The following is a 19,487-nucleotide window of genomic DNA, read 5'->3' on the forward strand; positions in this document are numbered from 1 at the left end:
AGTTTAAATGCCCTCTCTCAGAGAAATGTTTCATGACTATCCATTAAAAATGGACTCCTCTAATTACTCTTTCTTTTTTCAATACCCATTTCTTTGTTTCTTTCATAGCCCACATCTTATTTATTTGCTTACATGTAGTGTCTGTCTCATTAAGCTGACTTTAGTCTCCATGATATAGAAATCATAAACCTTTTGTTCCTCCTTGTATCTGCAGTGCTTAGCACATACTAGGCATGCAATAAATATTTGTTGAATGACTTAATTATGCATTATCATATCTAGAAGAGTACCTGGCACATAATAGTGGTGATGAGTATACAACATTGTGAATGTAGTTAATGCCACTGAATTGTACACTTAAAATGGTTAAAATCACAAATTTTATATTATGTATATTACCATAATAAATAAATGCAAAAATAAATAAATAAATAAATAAATAAAGTCAGGATTGCTAACTTGAAAAAATTAAACAGAGATACAGGAATACCTCATTTTAACGTCCTTTGCTTTATTGTGCTTTGCAGATATTAAATTTTTACAAATTAAAGGTTGTGGCAACCACCAGCAAAAAAATATGACTCTGAAGGTTCAGATAATGGTTAGCATTTTTTAGCAATAAAGTATATTTTTAATTAAGGTATGTACACTGTTTCTTTTCAGACATAATGCTATTATACACTTAATAGACCACAGTATAATGTAAAGATAACTTTTACATACACTGGAAAGCAAAAAATTACATGTGACTTGCTTTATTGTGATATCCACTTTCATTTGGAACAAAACCCACAACATCTCCGTGGTCTGCCTATATACCATGCTAACACTAAACAAAGAAAGCTGGAGTACCTGTATTAATTTCAGACAAAGAAGACTTCGAAACAAGGAAAATTATCAGGAATAAAGATGGGCATTACAAAATATTAAAAGTGTCACTTCTCCAAAAAGACAAAGCAACTTTTATGTGTATGTGTATAACAATAGAGTGTCCAATACGTGGGGAAAAACTGATAGAACTGCATGGAGAAATAAACAAGTCCACTATTATAGCTGAAAGCTTAAAGAGACTTCTTTTAGTAATTGACAGATGAAGCAGAGAGAATATCAGTAAAGATATAGTTGAACTAAACAGCACTATCAATCAACTGGATCTAATTGACATTTATAGAATACTTCACCCAACAGCAGTGGAACACACATTCTTCTCAAGCTCACATGAAACATTCTCCAATAAAGACCCCATTATAAAACACACCTGAAAAGATATAAAAAATAGAAATCATACAAAGTATGTTCTCAATCCCTAGTGGAATTAAACTAGAAATCAATGACAGAAAATAGCTGGAAAATTCCAAAATACTTGGAGATTAAATAAAATATTTCTATATAACACATGGGTTAAAGAAATCTCAAGAAAAATTTAAAATAATTTTAAAATAAATGAAAATAAAAATATATCTTATCAAAATTTATTGGAGGCAAGGAAATTTAGAAGGAAATTCATAGCATTAAATACATATAGTAGAAAAAAAAATCAATAATCTAAGTAGTTCCACCTCCACAACTAGAGAAAGTAGAGCAATTTAAGCCTAAAGCAAGCAGATAAAAAGAAATAAAATTAAAGCAGAAATCAATAAAATTGAAAACAGAAAAAGAATACAGATAATCAACAAAACCAAAGCTGGGTTCTTTTTGAAAAGATAGACAAGATCAATAAACCTCTTGATAGACTGTTCAAGAAAAAAAGAGAAATACAAATTACCCATATTAGAATGAAAGAAGGGTTATCACTAATGATCCCATGGATATTAAAAGGCTAATAAATGGATAATATGGATATTTGTATGCCTACAACTTCATAACTTAGATGAAAAGAATCAGTTTTTTTGAAAGACACAAACTACAAGAATCACACAAGGAGAAATAATCTAACTAGGCTGATATCTATTAGAGAAATTGAATCAATAATTAATAACATTACAAATAAAGGAAGTACCAGTTCCCAATGGTTTCACTGGTGAGTTCTCTCAAACATTTAAGGAAGAAATAATACCAATTCTCTACATTCTCTTTCAGAAAATCAAACAAAGGTAGCATTTCCTAACTTATACAGCAAGGCCAGTATTTGTTACCCTAATTTCAAAACCAGATAAACACATTACAAAAAAAAAAGAGAGAGAGAAAAGTATACACCTGTCTATGGCTATATCATCCTGAACAAGTCAGATCCTGTCTGATCTCGGAAGCTAAGCAGGGTCGGGCCTGGTTTGTACTTGGATGGGAGACCACGTAGGAAGACCAAGTGCTGTAGGTATAAAAAATAAAATTAGGGATTGTAAGCCGACAAGGTCCTTGCAATCCGTGAGGTCAACCAAGGGTTGCCTTGCCTAAAAGAAAAAGTTTACACCAATATCTTTCATGAACACAGATGGAAAAAATTTTAATAAAATATTAACAAACGGAATCCAACAATGTATGAAAAGAATTATATACCATAACCAAGTGGTATTTATTCCAGGTATGCAAGGCTGGTTTGATATTTGAAAATCATTTAATGTAATCCATCACATCAACAAACTAAAGAAGAAACATCATATAAACATAATAATGGATGCAAAAAAAATTCACAAAATTCAAAAGCCAGTTATGATAAAAACTCTCAGCAAACTAGAACTAGAGGGGGAACTTCTGCAACTTGATAAAGAACATCTACAAAAATTCTATAGCTAATATCATATTTAATGATGAGAAACTGGATGCTTTCTCAAGATCAGGCAAGGATGTACCTTCTTATTTTCTTACTTGACTTTGTACTGGATGGAAGTCCTAGCTGATGCACTAAGAGAAGAAAAGGAAAAGTGTAAAAATTGGAAAGAGAAAAATGAAACTTCCTTTGTTCACAGATGATATTTTCTACATAGACATTTTCAAAGAATAGACAAACACCCCCCTCCCTCCCCGGACCTAATATATAAAAATTCAACTGCTTTGCCATATACCATAAATGAGCAATTAGAATTTGAAATTTAAAATATAATACCATTTACACTAGCACCAAAAAGATAAATACTTAGGTATAAATATAACAAAATGTATACAAGATCGACATGCAGAAAGCTATAAAACTTGGCTGAAAGAAATCAAAGATATAAATAAATGGAGACTCACACCTGTTAGAATAGCTGTCATCAACATTATTCATCATTAGGAAGTTCTAATAAAACACACCTATCAGAATGATTAAAATAAAAATAGTGACAACACCAAATGTTAGTAAAAATACAGAAAAAAGGAATCATCATACATTGCTAGTGGGAAAGTAAAATGGTAAAATCACTCTGGAGAGCAGACTGGCAGTTTCTTTAAAAAACTAAGCAGTGACCATATGACCCAGCAATTGCAGTCTTGGGCATTTATCCGAGAGAAATGAGAACTTATATTAACACAAAAATCTGTACACAAATGGTCAAACCATCATTGTTCATAGTAGCCAAAAATTAGAAACAATCTAGAAATCCTTCATCAGGTGAATGGTTAAATAAACTGGTACCTCCATATTGTGAAATATTACTCATCAATAAAAGGGAACAAACTATTGATAAAAACAACTACTTGGATGAATCTCCAGGAAATTACAGTGAGTGAAAAAAGCTAAAACTACATGGTTACAATACTTTATGATTCTATTTATATAGCATTTTTGAAATGACAAACTTATAGAGGTAGAAACAGGTTAGTGGTTGACAGAAACTAAGGAGAGACATGGAGGCAGGAGAAAGGTGGATATGGTTATAAAAGGGCAACATGAGGTAATCCTGTGTTGATGGAACTGTTCTGTGCCTTAACAGTGTTGGTGGATACATAAGTCTACACATGTGACAAAACTGCGTATAATTAAATACTTAACCACACATACATACAGACACACATATGAACACAAGTAAAACTGGGAAAATCTGAATAAAACTGATAATTATAACAGTGCTAATATCTTGATTATGATGTGCTATAGTTTAGCAAGCTGTCACCCTTGGGAGAAACTTGGTAGAGGGTACATGAAATCTTTTTATAATTCTTACAACAGTATGTGAATCTACAATTATCTCAAAATAAGCTTAATTTTAAAAGAACTATAATGAAAATGGTATACTCATATAAGTGGAATATTATTCAGCAATAAAAAGGAATGAAAGAGATCAACTTCTAGAATGGCAGGGTGAGTAATGTGGTGAGCCCTCTCCCCAGGAAAATAACAATCTCACTACTGAAAACTATTTTAAAAACAACCATTTCAAATCTCTGGAAATTGTTCTAATGTTATACAGAAAATGGAGAAACATCTATTCAAAATAAGATTTGACAGTGAGAGTCTGTGGTGTTTGAGCCATGACACATTCCCTTATCAACATCCAAGCTCCTATACCTGTCACCTGCAGCCAAGAAGATAAGCGGCCCTCTCCATCTAACTCCCAGTCTGGCACTATGGTTTCATCTTTGGAGGGGCAGGCCACTAGCATCTCTCATCCCTCCAAGCTTCATATTGCAGAAGCTCTATTTTGGGAAGACACTGCCAAGAAGACCAGTTTCTCTTTCCCAGCCCACCTTCCACTAATAAGGCAAAGGCTTTACTCCAAGGATGACAGGCTGAGGAAGCTGGGTCTCAAATATCCCTATCCCAGCTAGCTTGCAGGGTAAAGGGGCAAGTTAAGAAGGGACTACTGTCCCAGCAGTGAGCCCGGCTCATATGAGCAGTGGTGTCAGTCTGGAAGAATCAGGCCAGCCTCCTCCCAACTCCTGTAAATTACATAGAGGTTCTGCCCAGGGGAGAGACAGACCATTAGAACAGAGATCTCTGCAGCTCTTTCCAAAAGAACTGACATATTTGGAATAGAGTATGGGAAGTTTGTGCCTGAGGGTGTTGAAAACAAAGGAGGCCAATAGCCCCAGACTACTCTAAGCAACAAGCAAAATGGCATGCCATCCAGATGTTTAACAGAGGCACAGGGAAAGAAACAACTAAGAAGACTATATCGACTATATCTGGGATCTGAGCAGCCCCAAAGATTGGCAATAGCCTGCTCCTACAACTGTTTGGCAGTTACTTACTCTAAATGTAAACATGGAGTTACCATATGAGACAGCAATTCCACTCCTAGATATATACCCAAGAGAAATGAAAATATATGTCCACACAAAGAATCGTACATGAATATTCATAGAAACATTCATATTAGCCAAAAGGTGAAAACAACTCCAATGTCAATCAACTGATGAAAAGATGGATAAAATGTTGTATATCCATACAATGGAATAGTCTTTGTCCATTAAAAAAAGAACGAAGTACTGATACATGCTACAACATGTATGAGCCTTGAAGACATTGCGCTAAGTGAAAGAAGTCAGTCACAATAAAAACATACTTTTTATTCCAATTATATTTGTAGAGACATAAAATAGATTATGATTCTTTAGGGCTGGGGGCTGGGGTAGGGGTTAGCAATAAGGTACAGTGTTCCTTTTTGGGTTAACAAAAACGTTCTAAAATCAATTGTGTCGATGACTGTGATACAGGACAAGGTAAATTCTCCCAAATGGGGACTCAAGTCCTGCATAGAGAGAGGGAGTGAGAGTCCTTGACTGCGTGCAGAAAAGAATTCAAGTTCATGCTAGAGTTAGAGACAAAAAAAAGTTTATTAAAGAAGGAGTAATGCTCTAGAGACAGAGCATGGTCTCCTCTCAGAGACAGGATATGAGTGAGACAGACTCCGAGTGTTTGAGGATTTCAGTTTATATGTGATTCGTAGTTTCTATGAATTTTAAACAAAGTTTAATACTTTGTTTCCCTATTTTCCTTTGATGGTATGGGTATGCAGCATGAAAAGCATGGGTATGCAGCATGAAAGGTGTGCTGGCGATCTCAGCCTTTGTTTTATAGGTTCCCCATGATCTGTCTGTAGGGAATGAATGATTGGGTTTATTTTGCGAAAGATAGGACTTAAAGATTCTGTTTTCCTTTCACAGTGTGAGTAAATAGTTTGTTAGTAATCCCAGCAGGAAATTTTCTCTGTTCTGTAGGTTCCCCATGGTCTGGAAGCAGCATGTTGTAGGCTGGAAGGTTGTGAATACAACCTAGTTTAACATTTAGTCAATTTATGTAGTTCTCATGCCTCTTCCCTATATCAATTGCATGACTCTGCATATACTAAAAACTAGTGAATTGTACACTTATATAGGCAAATTGTATGGTATACAAATTATATATCAATAAAACTGTTACTAAAAAGGAATAAAGTTTCTGATATACTCAACAGTATGTGGAATATTAAAAACATTATATAACCAAAAGAAGTAGAACCTAAAAGAGTATATACTATGTTATTCTACTCATATGAGATTTAAGAACAGGCAAATTAATGTATGATAACAGAAAGCATATTCATATTTGCCTATGGGGGCTACGGATTAACAGAAAGTGGAAATGAGAGAACATTCAACTGTGATGGAAGTGTTTTATATCTTGATTTAGAGTGGTAGAAATACAGTGTATATGTTCATGAAAATTCATTGAGTTGTATATTTAAGATATGGCATTTCACTATATGTAAATTCTATTTCAATTAAGAGAGACTATAGGAGACAGGAGAAAGGAAGAGAGAGAGGGAGCGAAAGGGAGAGGGGAGGGAGCAGATATAACAGCTATTTATAAGGTAGACTCTATAGACTTTGCATCTTGTAGGATATGAAGGATCGGAAAGAGGAAAAGAGCTAAAACAACAAAAGGTAGCAGAGTGGTATTCTTAAGAATCCTGACTTTAAAGCCAGATAAATGGGTAGGAGACTCCTCCAAGACCTAGCTGTGGGACTCTGTGTCAATCGCCTCATCTCTCAGAGCCTTAGTTTATTCGTCTGTAAAAATAATAATGATCCCTCTGTCACAAGCTTTCTTTGAGGATTAATAAAATAACACATGTGAAGCACCTGGAGGGCTTTATTATTATGGCTCCAGATTTCTAACTCTGGCTCTAGATAGGTCACACTCTGTCTCTGATGTGGAATAGGGGTCTTGGGTACAGGAAGGAATTGTAAAAGGGATACCCAAAGAAAAGAGCCAGAAGCGAGGATGAGCAGTTTTTCAGCATGCTGAGGAGTGGACTTGGAACCCAGGCCAAAAGTTGTTAGGTCTACTTCTAGGAGCCCTCTTTACACCAATTCTCAAGCTGAGAGGTGGGATACTGGTGGTGTCTTCACTCTGCCAGCTCATACTGACAGAGATATAAACCCTCCAAACCTGTCTTCTTAACATTCCCTGGGCAGTCAGGCTTGGCCTTCGACTCATTTTCTGGCCCTGTAGGTAGAGTGGTGCTCTTTCTGAGAACAACGGAACATTTCCCTGAGGTCTGTGGGGGAGCCTACATCTTTTGCATAAGATCAAGTGTCTGCTTCCTCTTCTGTCCATACCCTAATGTTCAAAGGTGTGAAGAGCTCAGAGGGTGTAAAGTGGGCCAACTAGGCTGTGGGCCACATTTGACCTGCCAAAGGTACCTGACAAAGGGTAGAACAAGCTGAGTCGTGGCTCCTGGGCTAACTTCGAGGCATCCTGGAAAAGGATCATGCTCTTAGACTTTGAGATGGGTGCTTGGGGATCTTAGGAGGCTTCAGACTAGCGATTTTGAGGCTGAGCAAGATCTGAGACAAATCATTCCATTCCCAGTGGACAACCTTTTTCTTCATTCACTTCCCATATCTCTAAAAGAGGTAGGGAGTCTGGATGCAGGCCCAAGTGGATGGCAGCACCACCCAGTCATGGCCTGAACCTCACCAGTCTCAGGACTTGGCCCAGTTGTGTCCTGCTGCTATCCCAAGAGAGAGTTATGTTCCTGGCAACACTGCAGAGAGGGCTGAGGGTGGCTGTAACGAGCTGGGGAAAGTGGCTAATAATTTGGAGGTCTGACAGCCTTTTTTCCAGAAGTCACCTTAGGTGAAGAAAAGTAACCTCAGTTACCATGGGGGGGCAGCAGAGGCCAATTTATAGTACCCTTAGTTGAGACTCAGAACTCCTGGATTAGAATCTGCATCTGTGCAGGAGTCATAGGCCAGCTCTTCTTAATCCCAGGCAGCATCCCCTTCTTGCAGGCCAGTAAGATCTGACCCAGTGTAGGTGGTGGGAGCAGTCTAAAGGTCAAACAGAGATTAAGAAAGCTTCTGGGACAGTAGGGCAGCATTGGGGACCCCAAAATGCCACAATAGAGAAGTCTAAAACATGGCAAGGAAGAAGACAATTATTTGCATGTAATTTAGTTCAGTCCTTAATATGTCTATGCATAGAAATCTCTCTCTCCCTAAGTGACTTTCACATAGAAACATTTTTCCCCCACTTTTGATATTCTAGATTGAGCTCTCCTAGCATAGAACTCCTGCTCAGAACAACTGTGTCAGCTTCTCCCCCAAATCGCTCTGGTAATGGCTTTTTTTCATGTCCACCATGCTGGCCTCTCTGGCCTGGGAGAAACACCTTCTTACTTTTATGGTCCATAAATTTAGGGTATCCAGATTTCGTAAGAATTCAATTCAAGGACTGTGGGAAGGATTTCATCCTCTCCCTGGGTACACCAAAAGGCCCTCTTTGTCTTGGATCTTGGCCTCGAGGATTGAAGAGGAAGAGTGTGAGTCTGGTAACCAGTGCTAGCTTGATTAATTACTAAACTAAGAAGACATTGGACATACACATCCTGCAAATGAGCTAAAAGCCAGAAGCACTCCTAAAAGACAGATTCTTATTAGGAGAGTTTGGAAGTGACCTCAGACTTCAAGACAGAAAGAGAAAGCCTATTAGCTGACAGAGCAGAGCCCAAGGTGGCATTCGCTCAAGAGACAACATTTCTAATGGAATAACCAGGTCCAGAGATGAGTTTAGACCAAGCCATGAAGGTGCTGAGCTTCCCTAAGGGTTACCCTGGGGAAGCCTCATGTGCTTTTCCTCTGAAGCTCCCAGACCATGTGTCAGGTTCAGACCAACTCCACAAGCTCTGCTGGCTTCTTTCCTAAACGCCTAGAGATTCAACCTCCTTTCCTTTCCTCTCTAAAGCTGTCATTGGCACTCATCCCTTTGAGTGGGGCACAGCTTTCCTTTGGGCTAGCTAAAGAGGGAGGTAAAGTCATCCTGGAACTCCCTTAAAGATGAATCTGAAGACAATCCTCAGGTAAAAAGCTCTGCCAACCACCACCAAGGCAAAACAGAATGATGGTAACAAAAGCAACACATTGAACACACTAGGTTTGGTGTATTGTTACAGTGAAATGAATGTGAAATAACAAGGCTCCATCTTCCAAAGGCCTCAGATTGAGGAGACTGAAATCGAAGAGTTTGAGCTCTATCTCCTGACTGCCTTCTGAGGTGGCCACTAGAAGCTCTGAGAGGCATTCCCCCTGCATTCGGTATCCTGATCACCCACCCCTACCCCGCCACGTTCTCCCCATCCCTGCTCGCACAGGTTTCTCCTAATGCATACCTGGGAAACACAGGCATGTAGGCCCCCTTTCTCTGCATGGGCAATCTGTATCCTGAGGACATCCTCCCTGGGGTTGAAGATGAGCTTCTAGACCCTAAGCCCCTGCGAACACAGAAATTATACCCTCTGGAAATGTCCTCCCAGCAGAAAACCACACTTAATCTGCTGCTGAATATGTCTGAAGCAACAGAACAGAATAAAAAGAAACCATGAGAGAAGAAACAGGGAATGTGTACCTTGTCCTACAAAGGACAGTTCAGGGAGAACTCCTGTATTGAGAGCCATGTCTTAGGCACTTTACAACCATCATGATATTTTATCTACCCAACCACCTTACAAAGTAGCTATTTTTCCTATTTTACTGATAGGGAAACTGATAGGTTCTGATCACTTGCGCTTGAAAGTGCTGGCTGGGATGCAAACCCAGGCCTGCCTGACTCCAAATCTGTGCTGTTTCCACTGCCAATGTGCTGCTTCCTGAATATGGTGGGAATGATGGACTAAAGAGCCCATGAGGCCAGCTGTAAAAGAAAACTTGTAGGCACCATGTCCCAAACTTCAAGAAGGAGGCCACAGACTCTCTGAGGACAGGACAGCTACGAAGCCGAAGTGCAGCACATGCCAGGGTGTGGGTCCTCCACCCAGAAGCAAAACAGAAGCAGGTTGTGGGAAGGATGGAGGGAGAAGCTCGAGTCCTTCCTTGGGTTAAAGTCCCAGGTCATGCATGAACCAGCATCCATGCTGACTCAGATTCTAGTGCTCAGCCCATTTCTGCTGCTTTAAGATCTCCACTTGCTTTCCTTTGATATCCAGCTCCACTGGTGGCAGAGGATGAGGCAGACGGTGAGTTGATATTGAGCTATGGAGGATGGAGGCTCTTTCTTGCCCCCTGAGCCCACTTTTGCCACCTTCACTAGGCAGCTCCCTATGGCACAGTGAGGCAGCCCCCTAGAGGATCTGAAGAGCAGTGCTGGAGAGACCCCATCTGCCCACTGCCAGATGGAAAATCTACCCATCTCTATAGGTAGGTAGGTCTCTTCTTGAGATACCCTTAGCATCTGAATGCCAAGAGTAGCCCACATATAGTATAACAAATGACACCTCAATTTTTGGACTGTGAAATGTGCAGACTTGCACTTAGCCACAAATAATCACCTTCATTAAAAGAAAAACTTTTTGGATACACCTGGGGCAGTGTACTTCCTTCTTCGCTATATGAAGCATGAAGAAATAGCTTTAAATTGAAGCAGGAAAGATAAAAATTGGAAGCAAGATTGCCAGTAAATGATGGAACTGAGAGAGTTTTGGAAGTCGAAGAGTTCCTACCCCATGGCAATCTTCAATGCAGGAAAAAAATGGCCCAAATATGAACTAGAAGAGAACTTCTTTGGGAAGAGAAAGAGATGAATGAGGTGATCTCAATGGGGCTAGGATCCTAGAACAGTTTCTTCCATGTCTTTTCCATTTTCCATTCCAGAGGGTGTCTGAATCCTCTTTGCTCAAGCCACTATCTCTGTGCATCAAACTCTAGAATCGCAAGACCTTAGATACAAAAACTTTATAAAACATCTACTTCTCTTGTGGCTATTTAACTATAAGTAGTCATTTAACTTCTGCTTTGATACCTTCTTGACGATACCTTCACTGTGAAGATTTTACTACCCCTGGAGGCAACTTCGATAGACCCTCTGCTTCTACATGTTGTGGTTCATATTTGTTATGACAACAGTAATGCTATCAACTCTGTTAGCATAATGCCACACCCCTATAATGCCATGGGGGATGGTTTCATTAAGTTTCTATTCATTTATTCATTCATTCACTCATTCAACAAATGCTGAACATCTATACGTTAGGCACTATACTTGCTTCTAAAGAAACAGAGAAAAACAGAAACCGACATGGTTTCTGCTCTGATGGACTTTGGAGTATAGTGGTTGAGACAGAAATAAACCAAAGAATCATACAAATAAAGGTGAAATGCAACTGAGATAATTGCTATGAAGAAAGGAAGATAGTTCTATGAGAGATATAACAGAGGAACCTGACCTAGCCTGGAGGCTGGTCTAGAAAACCTTCCCTGAAGAGGCGATGCTGGAACTGAGATCTGAGTATTAGGATTAACTAAGCAAAGTGTATGGAGGTGGGGGAGTGGAGAGAATGTCCCAGGAAGAAGAAAATGCATGTGCAAAGGCCCTATGGCCAGAAAAGAATGGTAGATTTGGAACTAGAAGAAGGCCAGTGTGGTGGAACATAGAACATGAGGAAGAAAGTGATGTGAACTGGAGATGTAAGTTTGAACAAGACCTTACTGGACATTGTAGGCCACCTTAATGATTCCTCTTTCTTTTATGGGCCGTAAGAAATTATTGGAGGTTTTTATATAAGACAATAACACTATCATATTTAACTTTTGAAAACATTACTCCAGATATTGTGTAGAAAATCAGTTGGAGAGAAACCAGTGTGGATATGCAGAGACTAGTCTGTTCTAATAGATAAAATGAGACATGATGGTAACGTGGACAAGAGTGGTGGCTGGCACTGCCATTGGAAAAAATGTGGATGGACTAAGAAACTTCTAAGGGATAAAATAGAACTTAGTGATGACTGGATATGTGGGAGAGGGGTTGCCAAGAATGACTCCTAGGTTTCTGAATTGCATAACTGGATAGTTGGGGGTGCCATTCACTGAAAAGGGGGAAACTGGTAGAGAATCAGATCTCAGGGAGGAGACCATAGATTTGGTCTTGGATGTACTGAATTTGAGTTGTGCTTCAATCATCTCAATAGAGATATAAACATGACATATACATACCATGGCCATGCATGAGATTTCCTAGTGAGAGAGCCTAGAGTGAGAAAATAAGGCAGCTTTGGAGAACTCCCACATTTAAAAGCCATTTAGAGAAAAAATGAATCCCAAAGGAAACCAAGAAGGAGTTCTCAGAGAGGTAGGAGAAAAACAAAAACAAGAAGCTAACAGAGGAAAGTGTCTCAATAAAGAGGAAGGGGTAAATAATGTCAAAGGCCACTGGGCAGTCAAGTAAGATAAAGAATGAAAGCATATTTTGGATTTAATGGCACGAAGGTCATTGGTGACCAGAGCGAAAACACTTTCAGGGTAGTGATGAGGCAGAAGCATGACTGGCATGGGCTGAGGAGTGAATATACACAAGTCTTTTGAGAAATTTATTTGGAAGGGGAGAAGAATTAATGATAATTAGAGGGGGTGTGGAGTTGAGGGGGGCAGTATTTTAAGATGGAAGAGACTGTTTTACCTGCTACTGAGAAGGGTTCAGTTGAGAGAAAAGGGATAGTTGATAGTGTGAGAAAGTGAGAAGGGATAGGCTACAAAACATCAGTGGAAGGAATGGTGCTCTGAAGAGAAAGGATACCTTTCCCTCTGTTACAAGAGGAAAGTCCTAGAGAAGGACGAGGTAATGTAGGAAGTTGAGGCCTTGCCTGATGCTTCAGTCTCACCCATGAATAAATGATGAGGTCATCTGCTATTCAAGAGAGTCAGAGGATGGACACAGGGGCTGGAGGTTTGTGTAAAGAGTGGAGAAGATTTGAAATAGTCATCCTGGAGAGTGAAAGGTACTAAAACAGTTTGGTACCTAGTAGGATTATGAAGGAGTGTTGAGGACTCAATGAGATTATTTATAGTCAAGCAGATCCAGTTTGTGACAATGTAGTTAGTCAGCTGAGGTGAAGTGGAAGAGATGAGGGTGTTTAGGAGCCAGGAGGTCTAACTGATGTCTGAATCATCAACATGGACACTAAAGTCCCCTAGAATAATGGCAGGATATTCAGTGGAGATGAGAAAGTCAGTGAATATAGAAACCAAAGTCCTCATTGAGAAAGAAGGTAAAGGGGTTTAATATATGGTGATGGAAGAAGATTTGACTTTGGGTGGTGAATACATGATGCATTATCAAATTGTACACTTTAAACCTATATAATTTTATTAACCAATGTCACCCCAATAAATTTTATAAAAATAAATAAAAATTTACAGCCAAAAAAAAAAAAAAGAAAAAAAGAGAGCGAAAGAGGGTATATTCATTTATTTAGAAGTGCTATAACAAATTACCACAAACTGAGCGGCTTACAACTACGGATACATATTCTCTAACAGTTCTGGAGGCCAGAAGTCCTGAATCAAGGTGTTGGAAGAGTTGGTTCATTCTAGGGGCTCTGAGGGAGATCTATTCCCTGTGTCTTCACTGGTTTCTGGTGGTTGCCAACAATCCTTGGCATTGCTTGGCTTGGTTTGTAGACCCATTGCTCCAATCTCTGCTTCATGTGGCCATTTTTCCTCTGTGTGTTTCTCTGTGTCCAAATTCTCTCTTCTTGTAAGAATTATCAGAAGAGCTGAAGTTTTTGCAAGAGGGAGGAAAAAAAATGGTTTGAAAGTAGTAATGAAGATCAAGAAAGACACCTACTCCACTTCCTGATCCTGTGGTCCTGGAAAAGATAACAGCAGCATCACATAAGAAGGCAGCAGGGGAAATAGAGTCCTCTGCATAGAACTAGGTTTCTGTGAGGTAAAAGAGGCTGAGAATGCCGATTCGGGAGCAGGTGGTCTAAAGGATTCTGATGGAAGGCTCGGGGAGGTGGAGAAAAACTGGAGGGATGATTAAGTCAAGAACAAAGCAGAGCAGTGTGAGAATCATTGTGAGGATGGAGATGAGACTTACAATTTGGGAGTGGACTGGTGACTTTGGGAGGTGTGGGGCAGGGTGGATTTAGTCTTAGGATCTTTGAGAAGTTATCAGTATCTGAGCCTGGTAGCCAGAAAACTGCTCTCTCAGCCTGGGTTGATGGCAACTGCAGAAGCTGCAGAATGCAAACTACAAGTAAATGGGATCACCTAGAGGGGTCACCTCTGTACCTTTGTGACCTAGAGTGGAATGGAGTCTAGAGTGAAGTCACTGTGTCAGTTACCTAGTGATGAGACTGGATTCCTCATACTAGAAATTGGAAATGAGAGGGGAAAGACCACGAATAGCTAAACTGTGCACATTTAATTCTCTTGGTTTTGACCAAGAAGGTATTGAAACATCTAAGAAGAGTCCCCTGGGCTGTAGGTCTTAAAATGGAGCCATCTAGCTCTATGGCCCATCTGTGCCAACACACCCACCACAGCCAAAAATGATCAAGCAAGCTGCAAATGCTCTTTGGTGTTCAAATCTAGGTAATTGCCCGGAATTACTAATGTCTTCTAAGAGGAAGTAAACCGAGCTGAACTCTCATGTTCAAATTCTGCCTTAGGCACTTGCTAACTATGTGACCTTAGACAAGTGACTTAACCTGTCTGTCCCTCACTTTCTTCATCTGGAAAATGGAGACAATAACAATTCCTACCTCACAGAATTGTTGTCATGAAAGATTAAGTGAATGTTATATGTGAATGTTTAGAATAATATCTGGTACATACTAAGAACTATATAAATGTTTTATTGTTATTAACTTGCTCTTCCATCATCCCATTTAATCACTTGATTCTACCCTGCTTGCTGAAATCTCCCGGGCTCTGAACCCTAACTCGAATAACTGCTTCTGATCCTTCCCCTATGGAGGCTCTTCCCTGGGTCTGTTTACCTCCAGATGCAATAAGCCCAGGTCCTTCGACTGTTCCTCATGTGATATGGCTGCTGGTGTACCAGCCCAGTGACTCACGTTTGGACACTTTGCACTTTGTCATTGTATCCTTGTTTAAATGGGTTGTCCAGAATGGAGCACAGTGCTCTCTGACACGCGTAGAGAAGGGCAAAACCATCTTTTCTCTTGTTCTGGTTCTATACTTCTGTTAATGCAGCCTAAAACCTAATTACCTCTTTTGGCAGCATCATCACTCTGTTGGCTCGTATTGACTTTACAATCAAATCAAGGTCTTTTTCACATGTGCTGTTGTTAAACCAGGCAGATCTCTTTTAATCCATGATAGAGGAACAAACCAGCTATAGTTGCTGGGAGAAAGTCAAGTCCAACAGTCAAAGCTGTGTCTGGGGAGTTTAATAAGAAAGCCAAGGTGGTCTAGGCAAGCCATTGGTGGTTGGGGTTCATGGCAGATGCTACCAGTTGCCTGCCCAATAAAGATTTCCCAACTTTGTTCAGAACAATAATGTGCCCAGCTAAAAACACTGGATTTCCCAGCTTTCTTTGCAGCTAGGAGTGTCTATATGACAGTTCTAATCATAGAGATGTAGGTGAGTGATACTGGGGAGAGCATTCCATTCGGAATAAAAAGGCAAAGCCTCTCTATAAGGTTCTTTATCCTTAACCTTCTTGCTCTGTAGCCATTTCCACTTCTTCCTGTCTATAATACAGACATAAGGCCTGGAGCTGCAGCAGCTGTCTTGTGACCATGAGACAAAAAGTAAATAGATGAAAGCCTGCCCTAAGGATGGCAGAGATGAAAGACCAGCGTCTCAATGGCATTATTGAACTGCCTTATCAGCTCTGGACCATAGATCCAAGGAATTTTTATTGCATAAGGCAAATAAACCTCTACCTATTTAAGCCACTATTATAGAGTAGTCTCTTATCGGTGGCCAAAAGTATACCTAAGTGATACAGAGTTACAACATAGGAAAACTAGAGATCCGATTGGAGAGTAAACATGACTATAGGAATTTAGACATTTAGAAATACAAGTGGGAAGTTGGGATCAGAGGAGTCCATTAGGAGGCCAGCAGGCCCAGCCACAGGGTGGGGCTCAGGGTAGGGTGTCTCTCCCTCGATGGTAGACTAAAAGAGCATGACAGGGCCTAGGCTTTGACTTGGGACTGCTGGTCAGGCAAGGTCTCTGGGAGACTCAGACACAGGACATAAGACAGATGGCCAGGGATCAGAAGCAAACAATAAGGCAGGGGCTCAGTGAAAACTTGAGATCAGACTCAAACTGGTGGCAAAGAGACAACTTGATGCTGAGTCCCAGCATGCAGGGCAGGGTTACTTGAATCCTTCCTGTCTTAGGACAAGGGTAGCCTGAAAGTGAGAAGAAAATTTCTCCAACTGTAGAGAGAGGGGGCGAACAGAGAGTGTGATCAAAGCAGAGCCTGACAAGCTTCAACTTGAGCTGTGTGGACACTGTTCTTACAGGTTCTTAGATTTACTCTTAATTTTATGCTCATTTCTATCTTTGCCCATGACCTTTTAAGATCTGAGCTTAACATAAAGTTAAGAAATGTGTAACCACATTGGTCTCTTTAAAGAGTTCCCACGTTTTCTTCTTCCCAATTGTCAGAATTCACTGTGGAAATCCGTCCCCTCCTCTCTCTCTTCCAAGATGTCTCCCAGCTGTCTGGTTTGAGCACACTCTATCACTTTTCCTGGGCAATCTGGGTCCCCTCAGAAGTGACCCACATTTGTCCTCTAGCTTTAGCCATTGCTGCATGGCAGTGGGTGGAGAGAAAGGGCTGGAAAGAAGGCTGGCCAGGACCCACCAGCTTTGGGGAGCAGCAACCCCCTTCCCCACCTGGTTATTATGCTCCAGAGGCCTGATGAGAGGCCAATGCCTTCCCTTCCCCCATCCCAATTTCTTGTGTCATCCTGAGCGACAGAATGAGAGTTTCTTCTGACTGCTGGTGCGCTACCACTTCTCTTTTGTGTGCAGCAAGTACTGTGTGGATAAGTTATTGTTATATTGTGCTCCTGTGATAAATGGACCTTTGTGAGACACTTTTCACCCTGTGTGCGATGGAGAGAGGGAGGGAGTCTTGCCTGAGTGACTTCTTATGGAGAGCTTCAGAGGTGCTCAGAGCAGATAGCCTGGGCCTGGCAGGCTGCTCTTTCATTGGTAATCAAGGATGTCAATCACTGTGGCCCTGCCAATCAGCTCTGAAGTAGGTATCTGTAAGCGATTAGCTTTCTTTGTTAAACAGAACACTGAACCCTCCAAGGACTAAACAAAGAATGGCTCCGGAAAGACAGTTGCTAGGAGTGCAGGGGCAGTTGTGCCAGTGTCACTAACTCAAACCCTTTCATTTCATCCTCCTTCTTCAGGCCCTGTCTCCACTTTATTCTTTACATTTAGGTCAGTGCTAGGTCCTTTTAAATTCTACCTCTCTGTCATTTCCTTCCCATGTTCATGTCTTCTCTCCTCCCCAACTGCTGCTGTCTTGGTTCGGCCCTCGACACCTCCCACCTGGACTATGAACCAATCTTTTAACCAGTTTCCCTGCCTCAAATCTCCCACACCCCCATCTCCAATGCAATCTCCATCCTACAGCCAAATCAATCTTCTAAAAACACAAATCTGATTGTGTCACCTACTGCTGAAAATCTTTCAACCTCTTCTGTGGCTCTCAGTAGCCTTGGGATAAAGTTCAAAGTATTTAGCATGGCACCCAGGGCCTTTCATTATATGGTTCCTGCCAAATCTTCAGCCTCATTTTTGGCAGTGATCCCATTTCACACCTAGTCACAATGAACTACTTTGCAGGTTTATGAACATGCCATTCTTGGCTTTGCTTCTGGGCCTTTACACATGACATTTCTTCTGCCTGGGACATCCTTCACACACCACCTTCTCTCCTATCTGTCTACCCAAGTCTTACTTATCCCTTGAGACTTAAACTAAACTCCCTCAGCCCAAGACACAGATTGTACTCATGTCTATATCTATGGTACCTAGTACAGCATCTGGAATATAACAGACCCTCAACAGATGTTTGCTGAATAAATGAATGAATGAATGCCCCTCAACTCAAGAGGCCAGATGCAAAATCGTCTCTGAGGGCAACTGACATAGTTAATCAGTCCCCCCTCTGCTACCACCACCACCACTATGGGAGGAAAAATCTCTCTTCTCTCCCATTCATATCATCTTTACCGCGCTGGGTTGCAATTCCTTCATTAAAATGTCTAATTCACTGTGAGCAGGTGGAGGACAGGGCCATGTCTGATCCACCGCAGTTCTACCTAGTCCCTAGCATGATGCTTGGAACGTAATGAATGAACAGGCCTCTCAAATGCCTGAGAGTTTTGCCCCTTGTCCCAGAACCCTCTCCTCTCTTTCCCATAAGTTCCCACCACCAATACAGCTAAACTGCTTTACAACCACATAAGGCTCCTCATCCTGAAACTTTTTGCCTGCATCCCTCTCACCTAGTCTGCCCTTTACGCCCACTCACCCAAATCCTGCTACTTCTCTGGGAACCAGCTCAAACTTTCCCTCCTCCGGAGACTTTTCACGTGTCCACCCCAGCCCACTTCTGAGTAGTAGTAATTATGCCCACGCAGGTCATTTAGCCCTTGACATCCCCTCAGGCCATCTGGGGGGAAACCAAGACTCAGAGAGAGAAAAGACCTCTCGAGGGCACATAACACATTTAGTGGTGGAACTACTACCTGAACTCAAATCCCTGGTCTGTTAACCCTCCCACTAGCCAACATATATGCCTGTTTCCTCATGTAGACTATAATTTCCTTTAAGGCAAGTCTGTGTCTGCCACCCCTTCGCCAGAGCTTTACTGGACTGTCAAGAGAGGTCTAGAGCCAGACTGCCTGGGTGTCTGTGTTGGCTTCACTGGTTACTAGCTATGTGGCCTTAGGCAACTTAAGCGCCCTAAACCTCAGCTTCCTCAGGTGTAAATGAAGATAAAAGTAGTGACTACTTCAGAAGATTGCTGTGAATATTAAATGAGATAAAGTGCCTAGAGCAGTAACTTAACACCTAGTGTACAATCAATGAGGGCTGTTTTCTTTATTGTTATTATTCTCAATATTAGCAAATCTTCACTGGTAATGGTTGATTAAATATTAGAATGTGGGAGTTACTGGGAGTGGGAGGGAATGAGAAAAGAAAGCAGACAACTGAACCATTCTGAGATTTGGTGGAATCCAAACAAGGTTAGTGGCGGGGCAGGATGTTTGTACATCTCAGTTGCTAGAACCATGTGACTGAGAGGGCCCCAAGCACATGGTTCCATCTGGGCGGCGCAGCTTCCCTAACTCTCAGCTATC

The 19,487-nt window shown here is 40.9% G+C and overlaps 1 pseudogene; it reads left to right on the top strand.

The window, feature by feature from the left end:
• Positions 1 to 2,198: 2,198 nt before the first annotated feature.
• LOC112477191 lies at positions 2,199 to 2,317 on the top strand (annotated as a pseudogene).
• The last annotated feature ends 17,170 nt before the right edge of the window (positions 2,318 to 19,487 follow it).

This window comes from Pteropus alecto, unplaced genomic scaffold (genome assembly GCF_000325575.1).
Source record: "Pteropus alecto unplaced genomic scaffold, ASM32557v1 scaffold312, whole genome shotgun sequence".
NCBI lineage: Eukaryota > Metazoa > Chordata > Mammalia > Chiroptera > Pteropodidae > Pteropus > Pteropus alecto.